This window comes from Pseudophryne corroboree, chromosome 2 (genome assembly GCF_028390025.1).
Source record: "Pseudophryne corroboree isolate aPseCor3 chromosome 2, aPseCor3.hap2, whole genome shotgun sequence".
Classification (NCBI taxonomy): Eukaryota; Metazoa; Chordata; class Amphibia; order Anura; family Myobatrachidae; genus Pseudophryne; species Pseudophryne corroboree.
The window spans coordinates 36338550-36348178 of NC_086445.1; positions in this window are offsets into that span (position 1 = coordinate 36338550).

The following is a 9629-nucleotide window of genomic DNA, read 5'->3' on the forward strand; positions in this document are numbered from 1 at the left end:
ACACTTGACTTACCCACAGGATTCGGTGGTACATACGCAGGCTGCCTTGTGGTCAGCGCCTGTATACTTACTGACATCAACTTATCACTTTGCGACTCCCTGTGTCTAGTGATGTTTCTGTCGTGATCAATAGCAGCCTCTCTCAATGTGGACACCGACAGACCTCGCCAACATGGTTGCGTGGTCTGAACCCTAGTCTTTAATGTTTCCTTTAAACCATCCATCAGTACAGATACTGCTACTTCTTGGTGGTTTGGGTTGGTCCTAATGTCTTCTATTCCAGTGTACTTTGCCATTTCTAATAGTGCCCGGTGGAAATATTCTGCTGCCGTTTCGGACTCTTTTTGTCTAATGGAAAATATCTTGTTCCATTTAACAACGGCTGGGAAATACTCCTTTAGCTGTAAATTTATCCTTTTTACATTATCTTTGTTGTACACATCTGAAAGTGGTACATCTTTATCTAGTCCACAATCAGCTAAGAATTGAACTGAGTCGACATTTGAAGGTAAACAAGCTCTTAGCAGTATCTGCCAATCCTTGTTGTTGGGTTCTACAGTGTTACCTAGATCCCTGATGTATTTTTGGCTAGCAACTAAGTCTTTCCTTGGGTCAGGAAATTCGGACACTATTGTTCTTAATTCCATTCGGGAAAACGGAGTGTACATGGCAATGTTCCTTATGGGAGTGGCTCCTGATACATCTGTTTTCCCATTGGGAACTGCTATTACTCTAACAGGGTTAACTCTAACAACCTCATTCTGTGTAGATTCTACAACTTGTGGTGAAATTGTTTCAGTATAATGCATGGTGCCGTACTTACCCGTTGACACGACCTCACCTATCCCTCCGCTAGGGGCCTTCGCTAATCTTGTGGGTGTTGCTGTGCCTACTGTGGTCTCTGCTATGGTGGCTGCGAGAGAGAGAGCTGAAATTGTTGCCGGATCGTCTTCTTGATCACACTCCTGAGGAAAGTTCAAAACAGGGTACAACTTGCACGGGTTAATACTTGCATGGGTTACTTGGTTAACATCATTAACATTTACAGGGTTACTAAGTGTTGGTGTTTTACAACCCAGTGCGTTTCTCTCCGTAATCAACTTCTCTCCTGCTATGTATGGTGGTGGCGGGGCTGTGGCGATCAGTTTCCTGACTGCCCCAGATCCCGCCGCCAGAGCCAAACCTCTCTGTATCTCACCTTCCTGTTGCCACAACTGTAAATAATCATGATGCTGAATTCGTCTCTTTGTTGATTTTATGAGACATATCCTCCTCCTTAAATTTTGTAACACTTCTGGACTGAAGCTACCTATTCTTGGGAATTTCTCCCTGTCTTGTACAGTCATTCTCTCCCATTCATCACATAAAACCTCTGTGTGACTTCCGTATTTTTCACACATGATGTACCTTGCCGACCCGACTGGTCGGTTCTCTGAATCAACCCGAACCGAGGTTGATCGCCCCCTACCTGAACAATTGGCCCCCATAATCTGCAGGTGTTGCTTACTACTCCTTTGATCTTTATATCACGGTCTTCAGCGAACCCTTACAGCAAACCAAATTATTCAAAATAGGCCGGCGGTGGCGGTTTACCGAGTACCCCACTCACTCGCCCACCTCGACCAATACGACCTGATCACACCGATATGGTGCTGGCGTACTCGATACAGGGCCCTACCAGAAAAACCTTCTGTTTACTGGAACATATGAGGGTTACCCGCAGGACACTTACTCTTTCCAGTAAAGGTGGGGTTGTTAGATAGTTCCTGAGTGACCAGCGAACTTCCCTTTAAAAATAAAAAATTACACAAATCACGTCAGAATGTACAAATAGCGTTTGTGACCACTTTACTCTAATGGTATTAGGTCAGATTACTAACTACTGCACACAATTACGTGCGGTACAATCGTTCAGTACATAAGCACTACCTGTTATGTACTGAGAGATCAGTGGAATCGAAAATTGCGGCTGCGAATTCCTTCAGCCAGAGCTTCCAATGGCCTATATGGGTTTTAGCACCAACCCCCGGGGTTGTGCTTCTTGTACCTTTATAGCGGACCTTCTTTGTCTCCTTCTGACCTCCTGGTCTTGTTCTGTACGACCTCCTGGTCTGACCTCCTGGTCTTGTATACTGGTCCGCTATACTCTAATGCTCATATTTTATTTAACCAAGGATGCCTCCTTAGCCACCGTATATGTCACTTACACGTATGTCCTACCCGATTTCTTTTTGGTTCAACCTCTAAGTTATATAAACTTATGTAATAAAAACACACTCACTCAACACATGTACACTTTCGTTTCTATATCTATTTCTGCGCAGAAATTTTCTTTAGCCCAGCTGTGTTACCAATTAGGAGCAGGATCTGTTAAACTAAATTTCAAATTTTCCAAAAATAGACTTGCGTTATTTACCGCGTCGCGTTATCTACCGCTTTGCGCTAATTATCGCTTATCGTGACTTGAGCTACGTGGGCGTAACCGGACGCTACGTTGCGTAATGAACGCTGCGTGCGTCGGGCTTTGGATTGCGTACGCTAGTCTTTGTTAGAGACACGTGTACGCAAAAACAAAGATCCACCGTAACACAATATACTTTTATCAATGTAAACGATCCCTGATCATCTACCGCGTACCCCACTGGCTTTGCCTTATCTCCCAGGCAAACCTGTGTGTTTGTCTTACACTTTTAACTATTACCTCTATTCTTAAACTATGAAATAACAGCAAGTCTCTTTTAGCACTTTTCTTTCAACTATAAAAATTGGCAAACAGGAATAGTGATATACGAAATTGAAAAAGAAATGCAGATATATATGTATGCGTGCGTGTATACGCAAGACAGAAAAGAAATAAACAGTTTTAAAAGACACAAGCGTTTTGTTCTTACTTCTGGTTCCCGGATTCCTTCAGCACTCTTTATCTAAGTGAAGCAGACGCTTATCCCGTCAGCACTGTGAGACAACCTCCCACCCTTTGCTGGGGGATAATGTCTGCTGATCTACCTAGTGCAGATATGAGAAGGACAGGACGAGTCCCCAATTGACAATGTTAAATTCCTTTGTCGTATAAACAACCCTTAATGAAGTCTAAGAACACAGTACGCTGTTTACCTAAGAAGTACCGTAAGGGTACGCTAGTTGCGTAACGATCGCTTAGCCGTAGGCGAGACGCTCAAGCGTCACGTTCGCTCACGGCCCAGTGATCACAGGACAGCACGTTATGGGTGATGACTTGAGTAATGATTCGCTATGGCGTAGCGGACGCTCGAGACCACGAGGAGATCACCAGCGGCGCAGACGCTCACAACGCTATACCTTTATGTCTAAACCTATTATTAATGAAATACACAGAATACCTTAATGTGAATACAGGGTGTAAGTGCAACCTTGTGTAACCTGACTAACTACAAAGCTGCTTGAGCGTCACCGACGCTCAAGTGAACACTTAAAACTATAGGAAATACACAGATACTGGTTTAGGGTCCAAAGCCTATTATCTGTATTATAACTATTATACTTGCAAAAAGAATCACAGTACAAATGATACACTACAATATAACAGAGACTTCCTAACCAAATAACTATACAAGAAATACAATACAATACTATGCTGATCTAATACAATACAATACTAGTCAATGGGAGATACGAGAGAAAGAGAAGGGAGAGAGAGAGAGAGAGAGAGACGGAGAGAGAGAGAGAGATTGGCTCACAGTAAGACAATATGATTACGGAGAGAAACTTACGCACAAAGGGTATGATCGCATGCGCCTCTGGACATCCAGCTTCCCGATTATCAGCAATGAGAACCGTTTGATGAGAAGTGAAAGCTGGATGCCACAGGCCTGTCTTTTATGCTACTCACACAATGCAATCTAATGGTCCCTACAACCTCATTGTCCATTGGACGCAGGAATTCGGCTTCGCATTATAACAAAAGGTCATAGGGTGATTCATACAGGTGGGCTGTGACGATTTCAAACAGCTCAGGTGGGTGGGAAACTAGGTTTTCCCGCCGCATACCTGAGTATGAGTAAATAATAGTAATGGACATAAACTTCTTATGTCCATAACTATTCGCACGAGCGATTAATACGCTCCAAACCAACACCGGAATATTGCTAATTAAATACTCTTCCGATGGGTACCAAACACTGCTATATGATTCCTGTTAGACCCTTCGCACAATACAAAGAGGGATTCCTCCATTCAGGGACATTCTATATTAACCAAACTTTCAGAATCTATCAAAGGGACCATGATCTACAAACTACATTAATTGTGGAAATATGTAACGATTGGGTCGCACGCTACGACTACATACTCTTTACCGTAAATACGCATACCGATGCGAGCGGGTGCACGCATCAGCGGGTATGCGCTATCACGGGAAAGCGCACGCATGCGCAGCACGGACCAGCGTGAGGTGCAAATATGGCAGCGTGACTTTGACATATGGCAACAGGAGGGTGAAATACAGAGAGGATTGGCTCTGGCGGCAGGATCTAATCCTATCAAGAAATTGATAGCGACTGCCCCGCCGCCACCATACATATCAGGAGAGAAATTGGTTGCGGAGAATGACGCATTAGGGTGTAACAAACAAACACTTAGCAACTGTGTAAATGTTAATAAGTTAACTAATGCAAGTATTAACCCGTGCAAGTTGTACCCTGTTTTGAACTTTCCCCAGGAGTGTGATCAAGAGGACGAATCGGCAACAATATCAGCGCTCTCTCTAGCAGCCACCATAGCAGAGACAACAGTAGGCACGGCTCCACCCACGAGATTAGTAACAAAAGCCCCTAGCGGAGGGATAGGTGAGGTCGTATCTACAGGTAAGTACGGCACCATACACTACGCTGAAACCATTTCACCACAGGCTGTAGAACCTACATAGAGTGATGTTAGTAGACTTAATCCTGTTAGGGTAATAGCAGTGCCAAATGGGAAAACTGACACGACAGGAATCACTCCTGTTAGGAACATTGCCATGTACAGCCCATTTTCCCGAATGGAATTAAGAACCATAGTGTCTGAGTTCCCTGACCCTAGGAAAGACTTAGTTGCCAGCCAGAAATACATCAGAGACCTAGGGAACACTTTAGAGCCCAATAACAAAGACTGGCAGGTATTGCTGAGGGCATGTTTACCCTCAAATGTCGACGCAACTCAATTTTTGGCTGACTGTGGATTAGATCAGGATGTACCTCTTACAGATGTGTACAACAAAGATAACGTAAAAAGAATAAGTTTACAGTTAAAGGAGTATTTCCCAGCAGTAGTTAAGTGGAACAAGATTTTCTCCATTAGACAGAAAGAGTCAGAAACTGCTGCAGAATATTTTCACAGGGCATTACTAGAAATGGCAAAGTACACAGGTATAGAGGACATTAAAACAAACATAAACCATCGAGAAGTAGCAGTATCTGTACTAATGGATGGGTTAAAAGAGACATTAAAGACAAGAGTACAGACCACGCAACCATGTTGGCGAGGTCTGTCGGTGGCTACTTTGAGAGAGGCTGCTATTGATCACGACCGGAATATCACCCGACACAGGGAGTCACAAGGTGATAAGTTAATGGCCGTAAGTATACAGGCCCTGACCACAAGGCAGCCTTTGTATAAATCACCAAACCCTGTGGGTAAGTCAAATGTGGTAACTTGTTTTTCATGTCATAGACAGGGACACATGGCACGAGACTGTAGAGTGAAAAATTCACAAAACTCATATCAACCCCCTAGACAACGACACGACACACGACATTGGGAGCAGGGTCCGCAGAGACGGAGTTATGAGCCACATACAGGGGAAACAAAAAGATACCCCCCGAACAGAGACTGGCAAGCCACTGGTAGTTCCCATTTAACCCCTTCACAAGCAGTTGCTGCCAGCGGGATTCAGGGAGGTCACCATACCCAATAGGGGTGTGGCCATACCTGTAATCTGCAGCCAGTAAAATTGATTGCAAATCTTGGAAGTGAACCCGAAATTGCAATCAATGTAGCTGGTAAATCATTAAACTTTCTTGTAGACACAGGGGCGGCCAAATCAGTGATAAATTCGACAGTGGGCATGAGAACCACTGGTAAGACAATTCCAGCCATAGGAGTAACAGGAGTAGTCCAGCACTACCCTGTTAGCAAACCAGCCGAGATTACCAGGGACGTGCAGTCAGGGGAGGCAGGGGAGGCAGTGCCTCCCCTGTCATAATCATTAAAATAATATAAAGAAAATACTTATGACACATATACTGTGTCATAAGTATATGATTTAGGCTTTATATTATTTTAATGATTCTTTTAGTTTAAAATAATAATTTTAAATCAGTTTAGGAGGCACCGCTGTCGGTGCCTCCCGCTGTCATAGCAACGGCAGGAAGCGGGTAGGCGGTGCTAAGAATTGGGCAGTAAAAGCCCATGAAAAAATACACGTGAAGCGGCACTTTGTGGAAGTGCCGCTTTGATAGAGGAGTGTCAGGGGCGTGCTTTCAACCCATAGCACGCCCCTGTAGCAGTGAGCAGCAGCGGTGGAGCGGGCGGCTGGCGGCTGGCCCTGTCAGGCCGGAGTCAGCAGCGCGGGAGGAGATCTGTCCGGGAGCCTAACCCTCTGTACCGCCGGTGGAAGGAGTGTGAGACGCGCCTTCCCCCTTGTCCCGCCACTGCCGTCGTCCCCGAGTCCCGCTGCGCCTACTCAGCGCCTGAGACCATCATAGCGCAGCCAAGGAGAGTGTCCGGACCGTGGCCCCCCAAGGCGAGTAACACACACACACACACACACACAAAAAAAGCTGCCGTTATGTGTAAAAAAAGGGGACTGTCTGCCGTTATGTGTAAAATAGGGGGACTGTCTGCCGTTATGTGTAAAAAAAGGGGACTGTCTGCCGTTATGTGTAAAATAGGGGGACTGTCTGCCGTTATGTGTAAAAAAAGGGGACTGTCTGCCGTTATGTGTAAAAAAAGGGGACTGTCTGCCGTTATGTGTAAAATAGGGGGACTGTCTGCCGTTATGTGTAACAAAAGGGGACTGTCTGCCGTTATGTGTAAAATAGGGGGACTGTCTGCCGTTATGTGTAAAAAAAGGGGACTGTCTGCCGTTATGTGTAAAAAAAGGGGACTGTCTGCCGTTATGTGTAAAATAGGGGGACTGTCTGCCGTTATGTGTAAAATAGGGGGACTGTGCCGTTATGTGTAAAATAGGGGGACTGTCTGCCGTTATGTGTAAAAAAAGTGTACTGTCTGCCGTTATGTGTAAAAAAAGGGTACTGTCTGCCGTTATGTGTAAAAAAAAAGGGGACTGTCTGCCGTTATGTGTAAAAAAAAGGGTACTGTCTGCCGTTATGTGTAAAAAAAAAAGGGTACTGTCTGCCGTTATGTGTAAAAAAAGGGTACTGTCTGCCATTATGTGTAAAAAAAGGGGACTGTCTGCCATTATGTGTAAAAAAAAGGGGACTGTCTGCCGTTATTTGTAAAAAAAAGGGGACTGTCTGCCGTTATGTGTAAAAAAAAAAAGGGGGACTGTCTGCCGTTATGTGTAAAAAAAAAGGGGGGACTGTCTGCCGTCATGTGTAAAAAAAGGGGACTGTCTGCCGTTATGTGTAAAAAAAGGGGACTGTCTGCCGTTATGTGTAAAAAGGGGGACTGTCTGCCGTTATGTGTAAAAAAAGGGGACTGTCTGCCGTAATGTGTAAAATAGGGGGACTGTCTGCCGTTATGTGTAAAAAGGGGGACTGTCTGCTGTAATGTGTAAAAAGGGGGATGCTGTCTGCCGTAATGTGCAAAAAAAAGGGTACTGTCTGCCGTTATGTGTAAAAAAGGGTACTGTCTGCCGTTATGTGTAAAAAAAGGGTACTGTCTGCCATTATGTGTAAAAAAAGGGGACTGTCTGCCATTATGTGTAAAAAAAGGGTACTGTCTGCCATTATGTGTAAAAAAAGGGGACTGTCTGCCATTATGTGTAAAAAAAAGGGGACTGTCTGCCGTTATTTGTAAAAAAAAGGGGACTGTCTGCCGTTATGTGTAAAAAAAAAAAGGGGGACTGTCTGCCGTTATGTGTAAAAAAAAAAGGGGGACTGTCTGCCGTCATGTGTAAAAAAAGGGGACTGTCTGCCGTTATGTGTAAAAAAAGGGGACTGTCTGCCGTTATGTGTAAAAAGGGGGACTGTCTGCCGTTATGTGTAAAAAAAGGGGACTGTCTGCCGTAATGTGTAAAATAGGGGGACTGTCTGCCGTTATGTGTAAAAAGGGGGACTGTCTGCTGTAATGTGTAAAAAGGGGGATGCTGTCTGCCGTAATGTGCAAAAAAGGGAACTCTGTCTGCCGTAATGTGTAAAAAAGGGGGACTGTCTGCCGTAATGTGTAAAAAATGGGGACTGTCTGCCGGCATGAGTAAAAGAGGGGGACGCTGTCTGCCGTAATGTGTAAAAAAGGGGGACTGTCTGACGTCATGAGTAAAAGAGGGGGACGCTGTCTGCCGTAATGTCTAAAAAAAAGGGGGACTGTCTGCCGTAATGTGTAAAAAGGGGACGCTGTCTGCCGTCATGTGTAAAAAGGAGACGCTGTCTGCCGTAATGTGTAAAAAGGGGTACCTAACTCTGATCCCAAATCCCCCAACTATTTCAAATCAAGGGCTACCTAAAACACATATCTTCAAAAAATATATAAATGTTTAAATAGAAAAATAGAAGTAGACAGGCACTGTCAGCCTACTTCCATGACATCACAAGTGGCGATGCCGGACTTTTCGGATCATTATGGCTGCAGTGCCTCACCAGCCAATGACCTCACCGCACGCCACTGGAGATTACAGTAGGGCCGTTACATACCAAGCATTCCTTTTTGCTGGCTGCATCGGCACCGACTAATCTCCTGGGAAGAGACTTATTGTGCAAAATGGGGTGCGTCATTTATTGTACTCCTGAAGGTGTATTCTTGGACATACCTGAGAATCACGCTCAGGAAGTGCGAGACATGTTAGACTCCCCGTCAAAATTAATGTCACATACCATTATGACAAATAGGACTCCATCCCAAGTAGAGGAAATGACATCCCAGATACCAGAGTCACTTTGGACTAAAGATGGACAGGACACTGGATTAATGGCAAACGTAGCTCTGGTAGTTGTACAAGTAAAAGATGGTAGGATAGCTCCAAAAATCCCACAGTACCCTCTGAAGCCAGAGGTGGAGTTAGGAGTTTATCCCGTAATAGAGCGCTTGTTACAACAGGGCATTCTGGTAAGAACGTCCAGCACTGCCAATAGTCCCATCTTCCCTGTTAAAAAGAGTGGGGGGAGGGGTTACCGGCTAGTGCAGGATCTAAGGGGGATTAACAAAATAGTTGAGAGTCAGTTCCCCGTAGTGCCAAATCCAGCTGTCATCCTTATGCAAATCCCTCCCACTGCGAAATTTTTCACTGTTATTGACCTCTGCTCCGCTTTCTTTTCGGTACCTCTGCACCCTGACAGTCAATATTTGTTTGCATTCACATACAGAGGAGTCCAATACACATGGACACGATTACCACAAGGTTTCATAGACAGTCCAAGTATCTTTTCCCAGGCTTTGCATGATTGTTTACAGTCTTTCCAACCAGAGAGTGGATCAGTATTAATACAGTACGT